The sequence below is a fragment of the Triticum dicoccoides genome, chromosome 1B (assembly GCF_002162155.2).
Source record: "Triticum dicoccoides isolate Atlit2015 ecotype Zavitan chromosome 1B, WEW_v2.0, whole genome shotgun sequence".
Classification (NCBI taxonomy): Eukaryota; Viridiplantae; Streptophyta; class Magnoliopsida; order Poales; family Poaceae; genus Triticum; species Triticum dicoccoides.
The window spans coordinates 105067377-105089092 of record NC_041381.1 but is presented as its reverse complement, the minus strand read 5'-3'; positions in this window follow the sequence as shown (position 1 = coordinate 105089092).

Sequence of the window (21716 nt, the reverse complement as noted above, 5' to 3'; positions counted from 1 at the left end):
TGCAGTTTGGGCCATCGGGAGAGTTTCGGGGGTCACCGATATTGTACCGGGACCACCGGAAGGGTCCCAGGGGTCCACCGGGTGGGGCCACCTATCCCGGAGGGCCCCGTGGGCTGAAGTGGGGAGGGGACCAACCCCTGGTGGGCTTGTGCGCCCCCTTGGCCCCCCTGCACCTAGGGTTGGAAACCCTAGGGTGGGGGGGCGCCTTCACTTGAATTGGGGGGCACTCCACCCGCCTGGCCGCCGCCCCCCCTGGGAGATCTCATCTCCAGGGACGGCGCCCCCCTGGGGGACTATATAAAGGAGGGGGGAGGGAGGGCAGCCGCACGCTGAAGTCTTGGCGCCTCCCTCTCCCCTGCTACACCTCTCCCTCTCGCAGAAGCTCGACGAAGCTCTGCCGGAACTCTGCTGCATCCACCACCACGCCGTCGTGCTGCTGGATCTTCATCAACCTCTCCTTCCCCCTTGCTGGATCAAGAAGGAGGATACGTCACGCTGACCGTACGTGTGTTGAACTCGGAGGTGTAGTCCGTTCGGCGGCAGGATCTCCGGTGATTGGATCACGATGAGTACGACTCCCTCAACCCCGTTCACTTGAACGCTTCCGCTCGCGATCTACAAGGGTATGTAGAAGCACTCCTATCACTCGTTGCTAGATGAACTCATAGATGGATATTGGTGAAACCGTAGGAATTTTTTTATTTTCTGCAACGTTCCCCAACAGTGGCATCATGAGCTAGGTCTATGCGTAGTTCTCGATTGCACGAGTAGAACACAAATTTGTTGTGGGCGTAGATGTTGTCAACTTTCTTGCCACTACTAGTCTTATTTTGCTTCAGTGGTATTGTGGGATGAAGCGACTTGGACCGACCTTACACGTACGCTTACGTGAGACAGGTTCCACCGACTGACATGCACTAGTTGCATAAGGTGGCTAGCGGGTGTCTGTCTCTCCCACTTTAGTTGGAGCGGATTCGATGAAAAGGGTCCTTATGAAGGGTAAATAGAAGTTGACAAATAATGTTGTGGCTTTTTCGTAGGTAAGAAAACGTTCTTGCTAGAACCCTATTGCAGCCACGTAAAAGATGCAACAACAATTAGAGGACGTCTAACTTGTTTTTGCAGCAATTGCCTTGTGATGTGATATGGCCAAAAGTTGTGATGAATGATGAATGATATATTGTGATGTATGAGATCATGTTCTTGTAATAGGAATCACGACTTGCATGTCGATGAGTATGACAACCGGCAGGAGCCATAGGAGTTGTCTTAATTATTGTATGACCTGCGTGTCAATGATTTAACGCCATGTAATTACTTTACTTTATTGCTAAACCATTAGCTATAGTAGTAGAAGTAATAGTTGGCGAGCAACTTCATGGAGACACGATGATGGAGATCATGGTGTCGTGCTGGTGACGAAGATGATCATGGAGCCCCGAAGATGGAGATCAAAGGAGCTATATGATGTTGGCCATATCATGTCACTATTATATAATTGCATGTGATGTTTATTATGTTTATGCATTTTGTTTACTTAGAACGACGGTAGTAAATAAGATGATCCCTTATAATAATTTCAAGAAAGTGTTCCCCCTAATTGTGCGCCATTGCTAAAGTTCGTCATTTCGAAGCACCACGTGATGATCGGGTGTGATAGATTCCTACGTTCACATACAACGGGTGTAAGACATTTTACACATGCAAAACACTTAGGGTTAACTTGACGAGCCTAGCATGTACAGACATGGCCTCGGAACACAGAGACCGAAAGGTCGAACATGAGTCGTATGGAAGATACGATTAACATGGAGATGTTCACAGATGATGACTAGTCCGTCTCACGTGATGATTGGACACGGCCTAGTCGACTCAGATCGTGTAACACTTAGATGACAAGAGGGATGTCTAATCTGAGTGGGAGTTCATTAAATAATTTGATTAGATGAACTTAATTATCATGAACTTAGTCTAAAACCTTTGCAAATATGTCTTGTAGATCAAATGGCCAACGCTCATGTCAACATGAACTTCAACGCGTTCCTAGAGAAAACCAAGCTGAAAGATGATGGCAGCAACTATACGGACTGGGTCCGGAACCTGAGGATCATCCTCATAGCTGCCAACAAAGCATATGTCCTAGAAGGAATGCTAGGTGACGCACCCATCCCAGAGAACCAAGACGTTATGAATGCTTGGCAGTCACGTGCTGATGATTACTCCCTCGTTCAGTGCAGCATGCTTTACATCTTAGAACCGGGGCTCCAAAAGCGCTTTGAGCAACACGGAGCATATGAGATGTTCGAGGAGCTGAAAATGGTTTTCCAAGCTCATGCCCGGGTCGAGAGATATGAAGTCTCCGACAAGTTCTATAGTTGTAAGATGGAGGAAAATAGTTCTGTCAGTGAGCACATACTCAAAATGTCTGGGTTGCACAACCGCCTGTCTCAGCTGGACATTAACCTCCCAGACGAGGCGGTCATTGACAGAATCCTTCAGTCGCTCCCACCGAGCTCAAGAGCTTTGTGATGAACTACAATATGTAGGGGATGGTGAAAACTATTCCTGAAGTATTTTCAATGCTGAAGTCGGTAGAGGTAGAAATCAAGAAAGAACATCAAGTGTTGATGGTCAATAAACCTACCAAGTTCAAGAAGGGCAAGGGTAAGAAGAACTTCAAGAAGGACGGCAAGGATGTTGCCGCGCCCGGTAAGCCAGTTGCCGGGAAGAAGTCAAAGAATGGACCCAAGCCTGAGACTGAGTGCTTTTATTGCAAAGGGAAGGGTCACTGGAAGGGGAACTGCCCCAAATACTTAGCGGACAAGAAGGCCGGCAACACTAAAGGTATATTTGATATACATGTAATTGATGTGTACGTTACCAGTACTCGTAGTAAGTCCTGGGTATTTGATACCGGTGCCGTTGCTCATATTTGTAACTCACAGCAGGAGCTGCGGAATAAGCCGAGACTGGCGAAGGACGAGGTGACGATGCCCGTCGGGAATGGTTCCAAGGTCGATGTGATCACCGTTAGCACGCTGCCTCTACATTTACCCACGAGATTAGTTTTAAACCTCAATAATTGTTATTTAGTGCCAAGTTTGAGCATGAACATTGTATCTGGATCTCGTTTGATACGAGATGGCTACTCATTTAAATCCGAGAATAATGGTTGTTCTATTTATATGAGAGATATGTTTTATGGTCATGCCCCGATGGTCAATGGTTTATTCTTAATGAATCTCGAACATAATGTTACACATATTCATAGTGTGAATACCAAAAGATGTAAAGTTGATAACGATAGTCCCACATACTTGTGGCACTGCCGCCTTGGTCACATTGGTGTCAAGCGCATGAAGAAGCTCCATGCTGATGGACTTTTAGAGTCTCTCGATTATGAATCATTTGACACATGCAAACCATGCCTCATGGGCAAAATGACCAAGACTCTGTTCTCCGGATCAATGGAGCGAGCAACCAACTTATTGGAAATCATACATACCGATGTGTGCGGTCCAATGAGCGTTGAGGCTCGCGGAGGATATCGTTATGTTCTCACTCTCACTGATGACTTGAGTAGATATGGGTATGTCTAGTTGATGAAACACAAGTCTGAGACCTTTGAAAAGTTCAAGGAATTTCAGAATGAGGTAGAGAATCAACGTGACCGAAAGATAAAGTTCTTACGATCAGATCGTGGGGGAGAATATTTAAGTCATGAATTTGGTACGCACTTAAGGAAATGTGGAATCGTTTCACAACTCACGCCGCCTGAAACACCTAGAGTAACGGTGTGTCCGAACGTCGTAATCGCACTCTATTGGATATGGTGCGATCTATGATGTCTCTTACCGATTTACCGCTATCATTTTGCGGATACGCTCTAGAGACAGCTACATTCACTTTAAATAGGGCTCCGTCTAAATCCGTTGAGACGACACCATATGAATTATGGTTTGGGAAGAAACCTAAGCCGTCGTTTCTAAAAGTTTGGGGATGCGATGCTTATGTCAAGAAACTTCAACCTGAAAAGCTCGAACCCAAGTCGGAAAAATGCGTCATCATAGGATACCCTAAGGAAACCATTGGGTATACCTTCTACTTAAGATCCAAAGGCAAGATCTTTGTTGCCAAGAAAGGATCCTTTCTGGAAAAAGAGTTTGTCTCGAAAGAAGTAAGTGGGAGGAAAGTAGAACTCGATGAAGTACTACCTCTTGAACCGAAAAGTAGTGCAGCTCAGGAAAATGTTCCTGTGGTGCCAACACCGACTGGAGAGGAAATTAATGATGATGATCAAGGTACTTCGGATCAAGTTGCTACTGAACTTCATAGGTCCACAAGGACACGTTCCACACCAGAGTGGTATGGCAACCCTGTCCTGGAAATCATGTTGTTAGACAACGGTGAACCTTCGAACTATGAAGAAGCAATGGCGGGCCCAGATTCCAACAAATGGCTTGAAGCCATGCAATCCGAGATAGAATCCATGTATGAAAACAAAGTATGGACTTTGACAGACTTGCCCAATGATCGGCGAGCGATATAAAACAAATGGATCTTTAAGAAGAAGACGGACGCGGATGGTAATATTACCATCTATAAAGCTCGACTTGTCGCTAAGGGTTATCGGCAAGTTCAAGGGGTTGACTATGATGAGACTTTCTCTCCCGTAACTAAGCTGAAGTCCGTCCGAATCATCTTAGCAATTGCCGCATACTATGATTATGAGATATGGCAGATGGACGTAAAAACGACATTCCTTAACGGACTCTTAAGGAAGAACTGTATATGATGCAGCCGGAGGGTTTTGTCGATCCTAAGAATGCTAACAAGGTATGCAAGCTCCAACGATCCATTTATGGGCTGGTGCAAGCATCTCGGAGTTGGAACATTCGCTTTGATGAGATGATCAAAGCGTTTGGGTTTATGCAGACTTATGGAGAAGCCTGCGTTTACAAGAAAGTGAGTGGGAGCTCTGTAGCATTTCTCATATTATATGTAGATGACATACTCTTGATGGGAAATGATATAGAACTTTTGGACAGCATTAAGGCCTACTTGAATAAGTGTTTTTTAATGAAGGACCTTGGAGAAGCTGCTTACGTATTAGGCATCAAGATCTATAGGGATAGATCGAGACGCCTCATAGGTCTTTCACAAAGCACATACCTTGATAAGATTTTGAAGAAGTTGAAAATGGATCAGCCTAAGAAAGGGTTCTTGCCTGTATTGCAAGGTGTGAGATTGAGCTCGGCTCAATGCCCGACCATGACAAAAGATAAAGAAGAGATGAGTGTCATCCCCTATGCTTCAGCCATAGGATCTATTATGTATGCCATGCTGTGTACCAGACCTGATTTAAACCTTGCCATAAGTTTGGTAGGAAGGTACCAAAGTAATCCTGGCAAGGAACACTGGACAGCGGTCAAGAATATCCTGAAGTACCTGAAAAGGACAAAGGACATGTTTCTCGTTTATGGAGGTGACGAAGAGCTCGTCGTAAAGGGTTACGTCGACGCTAGCTTCGACACAGATCTGGATGACTCTAAGTCACAAACCGGATACATGTATCTATTGAATGGTGGAGCAGTAAGCTGGTGCAGCTGCAAGTAGAGCGTCGTGGCGGGATCTACATGTGAAGCGGAGTACATGGCAGCCTCGGTGGCAGCGCATGAAGCAATTTGGGTGAAGGAGTTCATCACCGACCTAGGAGTCATACCCAATGCGTCGGGGCCGATCAAACTCTTCTGTGACAACAATGGAGCTATTGCCCTTGCCAAGGAGCCCAGGTTTCACAAAAAGACCAGGCACATCAAGCGTCGTTTCAACTCCATCCGTGAAAATGTTCAAAATGGAGACATAGATATTTGCAAAGTACATACAGATCTGAATGTCGCAGATCCATTGACTAAACCTCTTTCGCGAGCAAAACATGATCAACACCAGAACTCTATGGGTGTGTGATTCATCACAATGTAACTAGATTATTGACTCTAGTGCAAGTGGGAGACTGTTGGAAATATGCCCTAGAGGCAATAATAAAAGGATTATTATTATATTTCCTTGTTCATGATAATTGTCTTTATTCATGCTATAATTGTATTATCCGAAAATCGTAATACACGTGTGAATACATAGACCATAATATGTCCCTAGTAAGCCTCTAGTTGACTAGCTCATTGATCAACAGATAGTCATGGTTTCCTGACTATGGACATTAGATGTCATTGATGACGAGATCACATCATTAGGAGAATGATGTGATGGACAAGACCCAATCCTAAGCATAACACAAGATCGTGTAGTTCGTTTTGCTAGAGCTTTTCCAATGTCAAGTATCTTTTCCTTAGACCATGAGATCGTGTAACTCCCATATACCTAAGGAGTGCTTTGGGTGTACCAAACGTCACAACGTAACTGGGTGACTATAAAGGTGCACTACACGTATCTCTGAAAGTGTCTGTTGGGTTGACACGGATCGAGACTGGGATTTGTCACTCCGTATGATGAAGAGGTATCTTTGGGTCCACTCGGTAATGCATCATCATAATGAGCTCAAAGTGACCAAGTGTCTGGTCACGGGATCATGCATTACGGTACGAGTAAAGTGACTTGCCGGTAACGGGACTGAGCGAGGTATTGGGATACCGACGATCGAGTCTCGGGCAAGTAACGTACCGATTGACAAAGGGAATTGTATACGGGGTTGATTGAATCCTCGACATCGTGGTTCATCCGATGAGTTCATCGAGGATCATGTGGGAGCCAACATGGGTATCCAGATCCCGCTGTTGGTTATTGACCGGAGAGCCGTCTCGGTCATGTCTACGTGTCTCCCGAACCCGTAGGGTCTACACACTTAAGGTTCGGTGACGCTAGGGTTGTAGAGATATGAGTATGCAGCAAACCGAAAGTTGTTCGGAGTCCCGGATGAGATCCGGGACGTCACGAGGAGTTCCGGAATGGTCCGGAGGTAAAGAATAATATATAGGAAGTGCAGTTTTGGCCATCGGGAGAGTTTCGGGGGTCACCGTATTGTACCGGGACCACCGGAAGGGTCCTGGTGGTCCACCGGGTGGGGCCACCTATCCCGGAGGGCCCCGTGGGCTGATGTGGGGAGGGGACCAGCCCCTAGTGGGCTTGTGCGCCCCCCTTGGGCCCCCCTGCGCCTAGGGTTGGAAACCCTAGGGTGGGGGGCGCCTCCACTTGCCTTGGGGGGCACTCCACCCCCCTGGCCGCCGCCCACCTGGGAGATCTCATCTCCAGGGCCGGCGCCCCCCTGGGGGCCTATATAAAGGAGGGGGGAGGGAGGGCAGCCGCACGCTGAAGTCTTGGCGCCTCCCTCTCCCCTGCTACACCTCTCCCTCTCGCAGAAGCTCGGCGAAGCTCTGCCGGAACTCTGCTGCATCCACCACCACGCCGTCGTGCTGCTGGATCTTCATCAACCTCTCCTTCCCCCTTGCTGGATCAAGAAGGAGGAGACGTCACGCTGACCGTACGTGTCTTGAACGCGGAGGTGCCGTCCGTTCGGCGCTAGGATCTCCGGTGATTTGGATCACGACGAGTACAACTCCCTCAACCCTGTTCACTTGAACGCTTCCGCTCACGATCTACAAGGGTATGTAGATGCACTCCTATCACTCGTTGCTAGATGAACTCATAGATGGATCTTGGTGAAACCATAGGAAATTTTTGATTTTCTGCAACGTTCCCCAACAGCCGGGTTGCGGCGGAGACGGCAGGCGGCGAAGTCGGTCGTCTGTGTTGCGGGGGAGCCGGCAGGCCGGGTCACCGGGGGAGCCGGCCAGTGCAGGAGACCGGGTCGCGGCAGCAGCCGGCGGCCGGGTCGCGGCAGAAGGCAGCGGCCGGGACGCGGCGCGGGAGCAGAGGCGGTGGGCCGGGTTGAAGACGAGGCCGGAGCAGCTGGTCGGGGTCGAGACGACGAGCAGAGGAGGCCGATGTGCCTCTAGAGGCAGCCGAGTTGGTGGTGCTATGGGGCACGAGTGGGATCGGAGCTGGCCGGGATGCGGACGGAGCCGACGCTGTGCGCGGAACCGGACGGAGGCACGGAGCCGACGCGGAGAGCGGCGCCGGCCCGAGGGTTGGGGCGAAGCCGGCACAGTGTGCACCCGGCCGTGGGCGGGCGAAGAGCTGGGGCCGGACCCGGCCAGGTGCGGGCGGAGACGGACCCGGCGCTGCGGGCAGACTCGGCGGGCGCGACGTGGAGCCGGACAGGTGGGCGTGCGGAGCCGGTGAGCGGGGCGGAGCCGGCGAGGCGGCCGGGTGCTGTGGCGAGGCCGAGCCGGCAGGGGGGCCGGGGGAGGCCGGCTTGGAGCAGCGGGCTGGAGCTGTGAGCGCGCGGGGTTGCGGCAGGCAGCAGCAACGCGCGGCCACACCAAGGGAGCAGCCCGATCATGTTTTTTGTGCGAGCAGTGTATGGCCATTGAGGGAGTTCCGGACTAGGGGGTGTCCGGATAGCCGAACTATCATGATCGGCCGGACTCCAAGACTATGAAGATACAAGATTGAAGACTTCGTCCCGTGTCCGGATGGTACTTTCCTTGGCGTGGAAGGCAAGCTTGGCGATACGGATATGTAGATCTCCTACCATTGTAACCGATTCTGTGTAACCCTAGCCCTCTCCGGTGTCTATATAAACCGGATGGCTCTAGTCCATAGGACGAACAACAATCATACCATAGGCTAGCTTCTAGGGTTTAGCCTCCTTGATCTCATGGTAGATCCACTCTTGTAACACACATCATCAATATTAATCAAGCAGGACGTAGGGTTTTACCTCCATCAAGAGGGCCCGAACCTGGGTAAAACATCATGTCCCCTGTCTCCTATTACCATCCGCCTAGACGCACAGTTCGGGACCCCCTACCTGAGATCCACCGGTTTTGACACCAACATTGGTGCTTTCATTGGGAGTTCCTCTGTGCCATCATCGATAGGCTTGATGGCTTCTTCGATCACCATCAACGACACAGTCCAGGGTGAGACCTTCCTCCCTGGACAGATCTTCGTATTCGGCGGCTTCGCACTGCGGGCCAATTCGCTTGGCCAACTGGAGCAGATCGAAAGCTATGCCCCTGGCCGTCAGGTCAGATTTGGAAGTTTAAACTTCACGGCCGACATCCGCGGGGACTTGATCCTCGATGGATTCGAGCCACAGCCGAGCGTGCCGCACTGTCGCGGCGAGCATGATTTAGCTCTGCAGCCGGACAGTACCCTGGAGGCCGCACTCGAACCCGCTCCGATCTTCAATTCAGAGCCGGCTGCGCAGGTCGAGGACGGATGGCTAGACACCGCCTCGGCGGCTGCAACCTCCACGGCGATAGAACCGAACAATGACCTTGTCCCTCATGAAGCTCGTGACTCCGAGGTGCCGGACTCCTTGCCGGACTCCGAACCTCCCGTGCCCCCTCCGATCGAATCCGATTGGGCGCCGATCATGGAGTTCATCGCAGCGGACATCTTTCAACACTCACCTTTTGGCGACATCTTGAGTTTGCTAAAGTATCTCTCGTTATCAGGAGAGCCCTGGCCGGACTGCGGTCAGGACGGTTGGGGTGCGGACGACGAAGAAATTCAAAGCCCACCCACCGCCCACTTGGTAGCCACTGTCGACGATCTAACTGACATGCTAGACTACGACTCCGAGGACATCGACGGTATGGATGACAATGCCGGAGACGACCAAGAACCAGCGCCCACCGGGCACTGGAAAGCCACCTCATCATATGACATATACATGGTGGATATCCCAAAGGATGGGAATGGCGAAGGAACATCGCAGGATGACCCCTCCAAGAAACAGCCCAAGCGCTGGCGTCAGCGGCGCCGCTCTAAATCCCGCCACAGCAAGAATGAAGATTCCGACACCGGAGATAATAATACACCGGACAGTGCCGAAGACAACCCACTCCAGCAAGATCCAGCGCAGGAGGATGGAGACGCCAGCCCTCATGAGAGAGCGGCAGAAGAAGAGGTAGAGGATTATATGCCTCCCTCCGGAGACGAGGCAAGCCTCGACGATGATGAATTCGTCGTGCCTGAGGATCCCGTCGGACAAGAGCGTTTTAAACGCAGGCTTATGGCCACGGCGAACAGCCTCAAGAAAAAGCAGCAACAGCTTAGAGCTGATCAAGATCTGCTAGCCGACAGATGGACTGAAGTCCTCGCGGCCGAAGAGCATGAGCTCGAACGCCCCTCCAAAAGCTACCCTAAACGCAAGCTGCTCCCCCGACTAAAGGAGGAGGTGTATGAACCCGCATCATCAGGAGACAATACGGCTGACCGACCACCCCGTGGTCGCGACAGAGAGGCCCCTAGGCCCTTCACTAGAACCGTACCCCGGCATCGCTCGAAAAGCACAAAGCCACAGGGGAACTCTCCGGACTTGCGAGATATATTGGAGGATAAGGCAAGACAATCAAGATCGATCTATGGATCGCGTGGGCGCCCGACGATACGTGACGACAACCGTCGCGCCGGACACAGTAAGTCCAGCCGGGCTGAACAAAATAGACAAAGCTCTCTTGAGCTCCGTCGTGATATCGCCGAGTACAGAGGCGCCGCACACCCACTATGCTTCACAGATGAAGTAATGGATCATCAAATCCCCGAATGGTTTAAACCCGTCAACATCGAATCCTATGATAGCACAACAGACCCCGCGGTTTGGATCGAAGACTATCTCATTCACATCCACATGGCCCGCGGTGACGATCTTCACGCCATCAAATATCTCCCCCTCAAGCTTAAAGGACCAGCCCGGCATTGGCTTAACAGCTTGCCAGCAGAGTCAATTGGGAGTTGGGAAGACCTGGAAGCCGCATTCCTCGATAACTTCCAAGGCACGTATGTGCGATCACCAGACACTGATGACCTAAGCCACATAATTCAGCAGCCAGACGAATCGGCCAGACAATTCTGGACACGGTTCTTAACCAAGAAAAACCAAATCGTCGACTGTCCGGATGCGGAGACCCTCGCGGCCTTCAAGCATAATATCCGCGACGAGTGGCTTGCCCGGCACCTGGGATAGGAGAAGCCGAAATCCATGGCAGCCCTCACATCACTCATGACCCGCTTCTGCGCGGGTGAGGACAGCTGGCTAGCACACAGCAACAACCTCAGCAAAAATTCTGGCAGTCCGGATATGAAGGACCATAATGGCAGGTCGCGTCGTAACAAAAACAAACGCCGCATTAACGGCGACAATAGTGAGGATACGACAGTCAATGCCGGATTCAGAGGCTCTAAACCCGGTCAGCGGAAAAAGCCATTCAAAAGAACTACTCCGGGTCCGTCCAATTTGGACCGAATACTCGACCGCTTGTGCCAGATACATGGCACCCCTGAAAAGCCAGCTAACCACACCAACAAGGACTGTTGGGTATTCAAGCAGGCAGGCAAGTTAATTGCCGAAAACAATGACAAGGGGCTGCACAGCGATGACGAGGAAGAAACCCGACCGCCGAACAATAGAGGACAAAAGGGTTTGCCCCCACAGGTGCGGACGGTGAACATGATATACACAATGCACATACCCAAAAGGGAGTGGAAGCGTGCACTCAGGGATGTATACGCGATGGAGCCAGTTGCCCCGAAGTTCAATCCATGGTCCTCCTGCCCGATCACTTTTGACCGAAGGGACCACCCCACCAGCATCCGCCACGGCGGATTCACCACATTGGTCTTAGACCCAATCGTCGTTGGATTTCACCTCACCAGAGTCCTGATGGACGGCGGCAGCAGCCTGAACCTGCTTTATCAGGATACAGTGCGCAAAATGGGCATAGACCCCTCAAGGATTAAACCTACCCAGACGACCTTTAAAGGCGTCATACCAGGTGTAGAAGCCAATTGTACAGGCTCAGTTACACTGGAAGTGGTCTTCGGATCCCCGGATAACTTCCGAAGCAAGGAGTTAATCTTCGACATAGTTCCGTTCCGCAGCGGCTATCATGCCCTGCTCGGACGTACCGCGTTTGCAAAGTTCAACGCGGTGCCACACTACGCATACCTCAAGCTCAAGATGCCAGGCCCTCGAGGAGTCATCACGGTCAATGGAAACACTGAACGTTCTCTCTACACGGAGGAACATACAGCGGCTCTCACGGCAGAAGTACAATGCAGCCTCTTAAGGCCATTCTCGAGTCCGGCCGTTAAGCGGCCGGACACAGCTAAGCGCGCCCGGAGTAACATACAACAAGACCACCTGGCACTTTCCGAGCACGCATAGCAGTGCGGCCCCAACCCCAGCCCCTGTAAAACATCAAGAAAGGTCCTTCGTGTACACCATTACGCTCTGAAGATACCATGGGCATGGGGAAAGGGGCACGACCACGATAGGCCCAGACTGCGGCTCAACCACACCAGGGGCTCTCAAGTGTGTCGTTCTTTTTTTTCTTTTTCCTTTTTATTTTTACCCACAGGACTCCGTTCGTCAGAGGCCCTGTCCGGCAGCAGATCTGCCGAACTCACGATGCAACAACCAGGGAAGGATAAAGGCTACAACAAATATCCAGGTGGTCTCCATTACAAGCATTAAATCTGTTTTATGCACCATTCGGCAGCCTACCCCTAGAGGGGGACATGTTTAACAGTCCCATCCCTTGCTTATCGCACCATTTGTATCGTTCTGCACTTACAGCAGTTTTTCTTTAATAAGTAATGCAGCACCTTTTTGCTTCCAATTGCATTTCTCTCTTATACATATGTTCATTTGTGACATGTTGCATCCGTACATTTTGGTACGGCTAAATACACCAGGGGCTTACATTTCCCGCATCATGGTGTGATAAGTCCGAACACTTTCACAAGTGCGGCACCCCGAACTTATAGCATTATATGCATCGGCTCCGAATCATGTCTTGGGTCAATAGTTGGGTTTGCCCGGCTCCCATGTTTTGGTACCTTACATTCCATTGTATCGGCTAAGGTAGCACTGGGAGAACCACTACGATTGCGCCCTAGTTGAGCTGGGTTAACGCCTCAACGAAGAAAGCTAAAACTGACCATCATGATGAGGCGAGAGCCGGTCGCTGTTCGAGAGGTATTTTGCGAGTCCCTAAAGACTTATGCCACTTAGAGCGAGGAGCCGACTTTGTCTGGCCCAGGTGTGGATAGCGCCGCAAATTCGGCCTTCCGAAGACTAGGGGCTTCGCCGAAATTTAAAATTATAGAATTCTATGGCTAAGTGAGAGTGTCCAAGCATTATAAGTCCGGTTGCCTTGTTCGTTGTGTTGAGCGCCTCCCTAGATGGACCCAAATATGGGAACAAGAGTGCTCAAATTTATCCCGAACACCCCAGCACTCGTGGCATGGGGGCTGAAGCCGACGACTTGCCATCTCTCAGATTTGATAAACAGCCGCACAGAAGGTAATATTTTAAATTAAAAAGCGTTGCTTAGCGCAAATGAACTAAGTTTTCAGCGCACAGGATAACAAAATGCGAGTCTACTCAAATATTACATCGTTAGAGCACTCACCCGCAATAGTGCGGCGCCCTTCAGCACACTCTTATAATACATCTCGGGCGTGCGATGCTCCTTGCCCTCTGGTGGCGGGTCCGTCACGAGCTTCTGGGCATCCATCTTGCCCCAGTGCACCTTTGCGCGGGCAAGGGCCCGACGGGCACCTTCAATACAGGCGGAGTGCTTGATGACTTCAACCCATGGGTACGCATCCACCAACCGCCGCACCAAGCCGAAGTAGCTCCCAGGCATGGCCTCGTTAGGCCACAACCGAACTATGAGGCCCTTCATGGCCTGTTCGGCCGCCTTGTGGAGCTCGACCAGTTGCTTCAGCTGGTCGCTAAGGGGCACCGGATGTCCGGCCTCAGCATACTGAGACCAGAAAACCTTCTCCGTCGAGCTCCCCTCCTTGGCCCGGTAGAACGCGGCAACATCGGACACGCTGCGAGGAAGATCTGCGAACGCTCCTGGAGAGCTCCGAATTCAGGTAAGCAACATGTAATTAACACTCACATGCTTACTTTGCATGAAAAATGCCTTACCCGCTGCTATTTTCTTCACCGCCTCGATCTCCTGGAGGGCCTTGTAGGCTTCGGCCTTAGCGGCTTTGGCACTCTCAAGAGCTGTTGCAAGCTCAGACTCTGAAGTCTTCGAGTCACGGTCCAGGCTCTCATGTTTTTTCACGAGATCCTGGAGCTCTTGCTGTACCTCCGCCACCCGCACCTCCTGCTTCTCTCGCTCGGTGCACTCCGCGGCTGCATTACGTTCGGCCGCGGCCACCGCCTCTTTCAGGCTCGCCACCTCGTTAGTGGCCCCTGCAATACCCACGTTATCCTTGTCATTCTTTTTGCAACCAAAATCCTTTTCTGTAAGGTACAATTTTAATATGGTGCTACTCACCTTCCTTGTCCTCGAGCTGCTTCTTGGCACGGCCGAGCTTGATCTCGGACCGCTCGAGGCTTTCCTTCAAAGTATTGACCTCCGCAGTCAGTGCGGCAGAGGTCAGCAGCGCAGCCTGCAATCCCATATTGACATATTTTTATGACTCCTACGTATATCTTCTTAAGATCCTCAGTCCGACTTTTCTTTCCGAACACCGAACCGAGCATCAGGGGCTACTATCTATGCGGTACTATTTTACATATATCAAAATTCTTACCTCAAAGCCTGTTAGAAGGCCGCTGCAGGCTTCGGTCAGCCTGTTCTTGGCGAGCTGAACCTTCTGAGTCACCGCACTCATAATAGTGCGGTGTTCTTCTTCAATGGAGGCGCCATTCAGCGCCTCCAGCAAGTTGTCCGACGCCTCCGGTTGGACGGAGGCTGCTGGCGTCACGGTCTTGCCCTTCTTACGAAGGGGTCGCCCGCTGGACTCCGGAGCCACTATGGGTTCCGGGGCCGAGTCTGGTGCAAAGTCCGGGAGGTTGTCCTGCGACACCTCCGGAGCCTCCTCCTCCTGGTGGGTCCCTTCCCGGGATCCCACCTCGGCGTCGTCCGCATCATGGGGGGTGGAGCCAGTCGGAAGAGAATCCATATCCGACGCACCTAAGGACCCGCTCGACGAAGCGGGAAGATCATCCTTGGGCAGACTGCAGGGTTGTATGCGGCATTAGAAAGACATTATGTGGCGAAAAAGAAAAATCATGAAGTTATTCGGGAGTCCGGATACATACGATCTCGCCAGGGGCTTGGCCCTTGGGGGCCAGTCCTCGTCGTCGTCACTGGCGTTGGCAGAGCAGTCCGGGGAAAGAGTCTTTCCCTTCTTGGGCCCTTCGGCCTCCCCCGTAGGGGAAGCCTTCCGTTTCTTCCCTCCCCCCGCTGGGGGAGAGGCTTTCTTCTTCTCCTCCTCGCCTTTGTGGGAGGAGTCGGCCTCGGAGTCATCATCCGATAACATCTGAAAACGGGAACTCTTTCGAGTACCCGTGGCCTTCTTCTTGGCCTTCTTCTCCGGCACCACGTGGGGTGCCGGAGTCAGCAGCCCCGTTAGGCGGGCGTCCGCTGGGTCCTCTGGCAATGGGGCCGGACAGATAGTCCGTTCGGCCTTCGCCAGCCAGTCCTGTCGAAGGTAAAGGGAGTTTAGATCCCGCATAGAGTCAAACTATGAAAAACAAGCGTTCCGTAAAGGGCAAAATCACTTACCTCGTCAGCCGGATGCTGTAAGCGGAATCCGCGATCTTCGGTAGCGGATGCGGGAGCCTCGGCGCCCTTGAACAACACCTTCCAGACATCTTCGTACGTAGTGTCGAAGAGCCCGCTCAGAGTCTGGTCCTGTGCCGGATCAAACTCCCACATGTTGAAACCCTGTCGTTGGCACGGGAGAATCCGGCGGATGAGCATGACCTGGACTACGTTGACAAGCTTGAGCTTCTTGTCCACCAGCTTTTGAATACAGGCTTGGAGTCCGGTTAGCTCCTCCGAATCGCCCTAGATCCAGCCACTCTCTTTCCAGGAGGTGAGCCATGTAGGGATGCCAGATCTGAACTCGGGGGCCGCTGCCCAATTAGGGTCACGCGGCTCGGTGATGTAGAACCACCCCGATTGCCACCCCTTAATGGTTTCTACGAAAGTGCCCTCCAGCCATGTAACGTGGGACATCCTGCCCACCATGGCGCCTCCGCACTCCACTTGGCTGCCCTTCACAACCTTCGGCTTGACACTGAAGGTCTTGAGCCACAAGCCGAAGTGGGGCTGGATGCAGAGGAAGGCCTCGCACACGACGATAAACGCCGAGATGTTGAGGATGAAATTCGGGGCCAGATCATGGAAATCCAGGCCGTAGTAGAACATGAGCCCCCGGACAAAGGGATGAAGTGGGAAGCCCAGTCCGCGGAGGAAATGGGGAAGAAATACTACCCTCTCATGGGGCCTGGGGGTGGGGATGAGCTCTCCCTCGTCGGGGAGCCGGTGCGCGATGTTGCTGGACAAATATCCGGCGTTGCGCAACTTCTGGATCTACTCCTCCGTGACGGAGGAGGCCATCCACTTGCCTCCCGCTCCGGACATAGTTGGAGAAGGTTGAGGTGAGAAGTGCGGACTTGGGCGCTGGAGCTCGAGTTCGTGGAGTTGGATAAGCCAAGGAGGAAGAAGGCGCAGGTAAAAGGGTTGGATCTTTATCCCCTTATATGGGCAGACACAAACATACGTCCCCACCGGCCTGATAAAACTCTCTTATCCCCCAAGCGCCGCAATCAATGGCGCGGTTGGGTTACCCACGTCCGTATTGATGGGAATCCCGGAATAAGGGGAACACGATCTCTGCTTCGACAGGACGTGCCAAGAAAACCGCTTCGCTAAACCCGCTGAGGTGGTACAATGAAGACGATTCTAGTAAAGGCTTGGCCATGATGTGACGTCACGCCGCAAAATACGTCAGCAGATTAAATTTGTGTAAAGATTATTCTCTCTACGGTGGTATGTGGAACTTATTTTGCAGAGCCGGACACTATCCTTGTGTTCAAAACCTTCTATGAAGTATTCGGTGGAGGAACACGCCTTGCAATGCTGAAGACAATATGTGCGCCGGACTTGTCGTCATTGAAGCCTGATTTAGGGGCTACTGAGGGAGTCCTGGATTAGGGGGTGTCCGGATAGCCGAACTATCATCGTTGGCCGGACTCCAAGATTATGAAGATACAAGATTGAAGACTTCGTCCCGTGTCCGGATGGGACTTTCCTTGGCGTGGAAGGCAAGCTTGGCGATACGGATATGTAGATCTCCTACCATTGTAACCGACTCTGTGTAACCCAAGCCCTCTTCGGTGTCTATATAAACCGGATGGCTCTAGTCCATAGGATGAACAACAATCATACCATAGGCTAGCTTCTAGGGTTTAGCCTCCTTGATCTCGTGGTAGATCCACTCTTGTAACACACATCATCAATATTAATCAAGCAGGACATAGGGTTTTACCTCCATCAAGAGGGCCCGAACCTGGGTAAAACATCGTGTCCCCTGTCGTCTGTTACCATCCGCCTAGACGCACAGTTCGGGACCCCCTACCCGAGATCCGCCGGTTTTGACACCGACAGCCATCGTCTGGGACGCGTACGAGGCATGCATGGGAAGTATCTCACTTGTACGTGGATGGTTTGACCATTGTTTGACATGCCTCGTACTAGCTCGCAAAGATAGCATATGGAGGGGCGAGCACTCGTTTCGGCAGGAGCAAGGCGCAACGCGGAGGGAAGCAGACGTGAGCGGCGCGTGGATGGATGAGGCCGACCGAAATGAGGCCCCGTGCGCGGCGCACGCGCGGACGGCCGGCGTCGCAACGGCGGTGACGAAGAGGCCGACGCTGAGGGCGCGCTGTCCCGCACGGCCGCTCCGAGGGCGGGACGAAGTCGAGCCCTCGAGCGCTACCGAAGAGATGGCGCGACGCCGCGGCGGAGAAGACGAAGATGGTCCCGCCCGGACAGCGAAACCAGCAGCAGCATGGTAGCGTAATAGTAGTACCACACCACGATGGGTGCCAAATGTCGTGGTATTCTCACGGGGGGTGTTGCAAGACAACATATGCCACAAGGGCTTAGTGTGAGGGTAAGACTGCTGCTGATAGGACCGGGAGCGGGTATGCGAGTAGCACGCGGTGGTTTACCCAGCTTCGAAGCTCTCCGGAGAGATAATACTCCTACTGCTGCATGTCTGAGTGTATCTGGTATATCTGGTACAGAGTGCTCCTGGAGTTGTATCTGAGGTCAGTGCCATAGGCATCTGGCATCGTATATGCATGTATGTGGCATGTTCTAGTGGCCGGCCATGCTCATGGCCGTGAGCATATGGTGCTCATGCGTGAGTGCATGAGAGAATGAGTCCCCCTTCTGGATGGATGGATGGATGTGTGCCCCTTTATATAGGAGAGGGTAGCGTAGAGAGTAAGCTAGGTAGTGGGCATGGGTAAGGCATGGTGCATGTCATCCTTGTCCCCTGGGTCACTTCATAAATAGTGCCAGGGGACAAGTGACACTATACATGATGGCTGAGATGACACGTGAATAGTGCTCGGGTACGATCGTCTCGTCCGCGGTATGGCCGCCACGTCGGGGTCTTGTCGGGCTGCAGTCGGCAGCCGACTGGTTGGCGCAGTCGGCAGATGGCTGGTTGTCGCAGTCGGCAGCCGGCTAGTTGGCGCAGTCGGCACTCGGCTGGTTGTCGTAGAGCAGTCGGATGGGGAGCCGGCAAGAGCGGCCGGGCAGTTGGACTGAGGGGCTTTGCTAGCCCCGATGTCTTGAATTATCTTCTTGCCGTCTTCGGGGTACCCGTGGCCAATTACTCCGACATCCCACTTCTTATGTTGAGAAACCCCCTTTCCCTGTTAGAATAAAGGATCATGCTAAAGCTTCAATAGTTGTTCGTAAAAGCAATATTAGGACTTATACACCTCCCGAGCAAGTCAAAGTAGAACCCAATATTGCTATTGTTAAAGATCTCTTGTCTGATAATATTGATGGGCATGTTATTCAATTCATTGGTGAAACTGCTAGAATTGCTAAACCCTGTGATAGAGATAAACATAGACCTGTGGTAGGCGTGCCTGTTATTTCTGTTAAAATAGGAGATCATTGTTATCATGGCTTATGTGATATGGGTGCTAGTGCTAGTGTTATACCCATTGGTTTTTACAAAGAGATTATGCATGAGATTGCACCTGCTGAGTTAGAAGAAATTGATGTTACAATTAAACTTGCCAATAGAGATACTATATCTCCAATGGGAATTGTTAGAGATGTTGAAGTCTTGTGTGGGAAAACCAAATATCCCGCTGATTTTCTTGTTCTTGGTTCTCCACAAGATAGCTTTTGTCCCATTATACTTGGTAGACCCTTCTTGCGTACTGTTAATGGTAAGATAGATTGCGAAAAGAATGTTGTTACTATTGGCTTGGATGATATGGTTCATGAGTTTAATTTCTCTAAATTTAGTAAACAACATCGCGAGGAAGAATTTCCTAGTAAGGATGAAATTATTGGTCTTGCTTCTATTGCTGTACCTCCTAGTGATCCTTTAGAACACTATCTGCTAGACCATGAAAATGATATGTTCATGAATGAAAGAAGGGAAATAGATGAATTATTATTTAAACAGGAACCTATTCTGCAACACAATTTGCCTGTTGAAATCCTAGGGGATCCTCCTCCACCCAAGGGTGATCCCGTGTTTGAGCTTAAACCGTTGCTTGATAATCTTAAATATGCTTATCTAGATGAAAAGAAAATATATCTTGTTATTATTAGCATTAACCTTTCAGAGCATGAAGAAGAAAGATTATTGAAAACTCTGAAGAAGCATCGTGCCGCTATTGGATATACTCTGGATGATCTTAAGGGCATCAGTCCCACTCTGTGTCAACATAAAATAAATTTGGAAGCTAATGCCAAACCAGTTTGTGATCCTCAACGACGTTTGAATCCTAAAATGAAAGAAGTGGTAAGAAAAGAAATATTCAAGCTTCTGGAGGCAGGTATAATTTATCCCGTTGCTGATAGTCAGTGGGTAAGTCATGTCCATTGTGTCCCTAAGAAGGGAGGTATTACTGTTGTCCCTAATGATAAAGATGAATTGATTCCACAAAGAATTATCACAGGTTATAGGATGGTAATTGATTTTCGCAAGTTAAATAAGGCTACTAAGAAAGATCATTACCCCTTACCTTTTATTGATCAAATGCTAGAAAGACTATGCAAACATACACATTATTGCTTTCTAGATGGTTACTCTGGTTTTTCTCAAATACCTGTGTCGGCTAAAGATCAATCAAAAACTACTTTTACATGCCCTTTTGGTACTTTTGCTTATAGACGTATGCCTTTTGGTTTATGTAATGCACCTGCTACCTTTCAAAGATGCACGATGGCTATATTCTCTGACTTTTGTGAGAAAATTTGTGAGGTTTTCATGGATGACTTTTCCGTCTATGGTTCCTCTTTTGATGATTGCTTGAGCAATCTCGCTCGAGTTTTACAGAGATGTGAAGAAACTAATCTTGTCTTGAATTGGGAAAAGTGCCACTTTATGGTGAATGAAGGTATTGTCTTGGGGCACAAAGTTTCTGAAAGAGGTACTGAAGTTGATAAAGCCAAGGTTGATGCTATTGAAAAGATGCCATGTCCCAAGGACATCAAAGGCATAAGAAGTTTCCTTGGTCACACCGGATTTTATAGGAGGTTCATCAAGGACTTCTCAAAATCTCCCGGCCTCTAACTAATTTATTACAAAAAGATGTACCATTTGTCTTTGATGATGATTGTGTAGAAGCATTTGAAATACTTAAGAAAGCTTTAGTCTCTGCACCTGTTGTTCAGCCACCTGATTGGACTTTACCCTTTGAAATTATGTGTGATGCTAGTGATTATGCTGTAGGTGCTGTTCTAGGGCAAAGAGTTGATAAGAAATTGAATGTTATTCATTATGCTAGTAAGACTCTAGACCATGCTCAAAGAAATTATGCTACTACCGAGAAGGAACTTTTAGCGGTTGTATTTTCTTGTGATAAATTTAGACCCTATATTGTTGATTCTAGAGTAACTATTCATACAGATCATGCTGCTATTAAATATCTTATGGAAAAGAAAGATGCAAAACCTAGACTCATTAGATGGGTTCTCTTGCTTCAAGAATTTGATTTACATATTGTTGATAGAAAAGGAGCTGAGAACCCCGTTGCAGACAATTTGTCTAGGCTAGAGAATGTTCTTGATGACCCACTACCTATTGATGATAGCTTTCCTGATGAGCAATTAAATGTCATAAGTACTTCTCGTAGCACTCGTGGTATGTTGATTATGCTAATTATATTGTTGCTAAATTTATACTGCCTAGTTTCACATACCAACAAAAGAAAAAGTTTTTCTATGACTTGCGACATTACTTTTGGGATGACCCACATCTTTATAAAGAAGGAGTAGATGGTGTTATTAGACGTTGTGTACCTGAGCATGAACAGGAACAGATCCTACGCAAGTGTCACTCCGAAGCTTATGGAGGACACCACGCTGGAGATAGAACTGCACATAAGGTATTACAATCCGGTTTTTATTGGCCTATTGTGACGCCCGGATATTTAAGCTACAGTGAACCTCTGCTAATGATACCACGTCACCCTAATTACTGTTGATAATCTCGAGTTAGTTCGAAACCGGTTCAGATTTAAATTCAAAATCAAGCAAACAATAAAAATTTTCAAATGTTAAAAATAAAAATGTTCGGAGTGTGCAGTTAAATGCCTAGGTAAT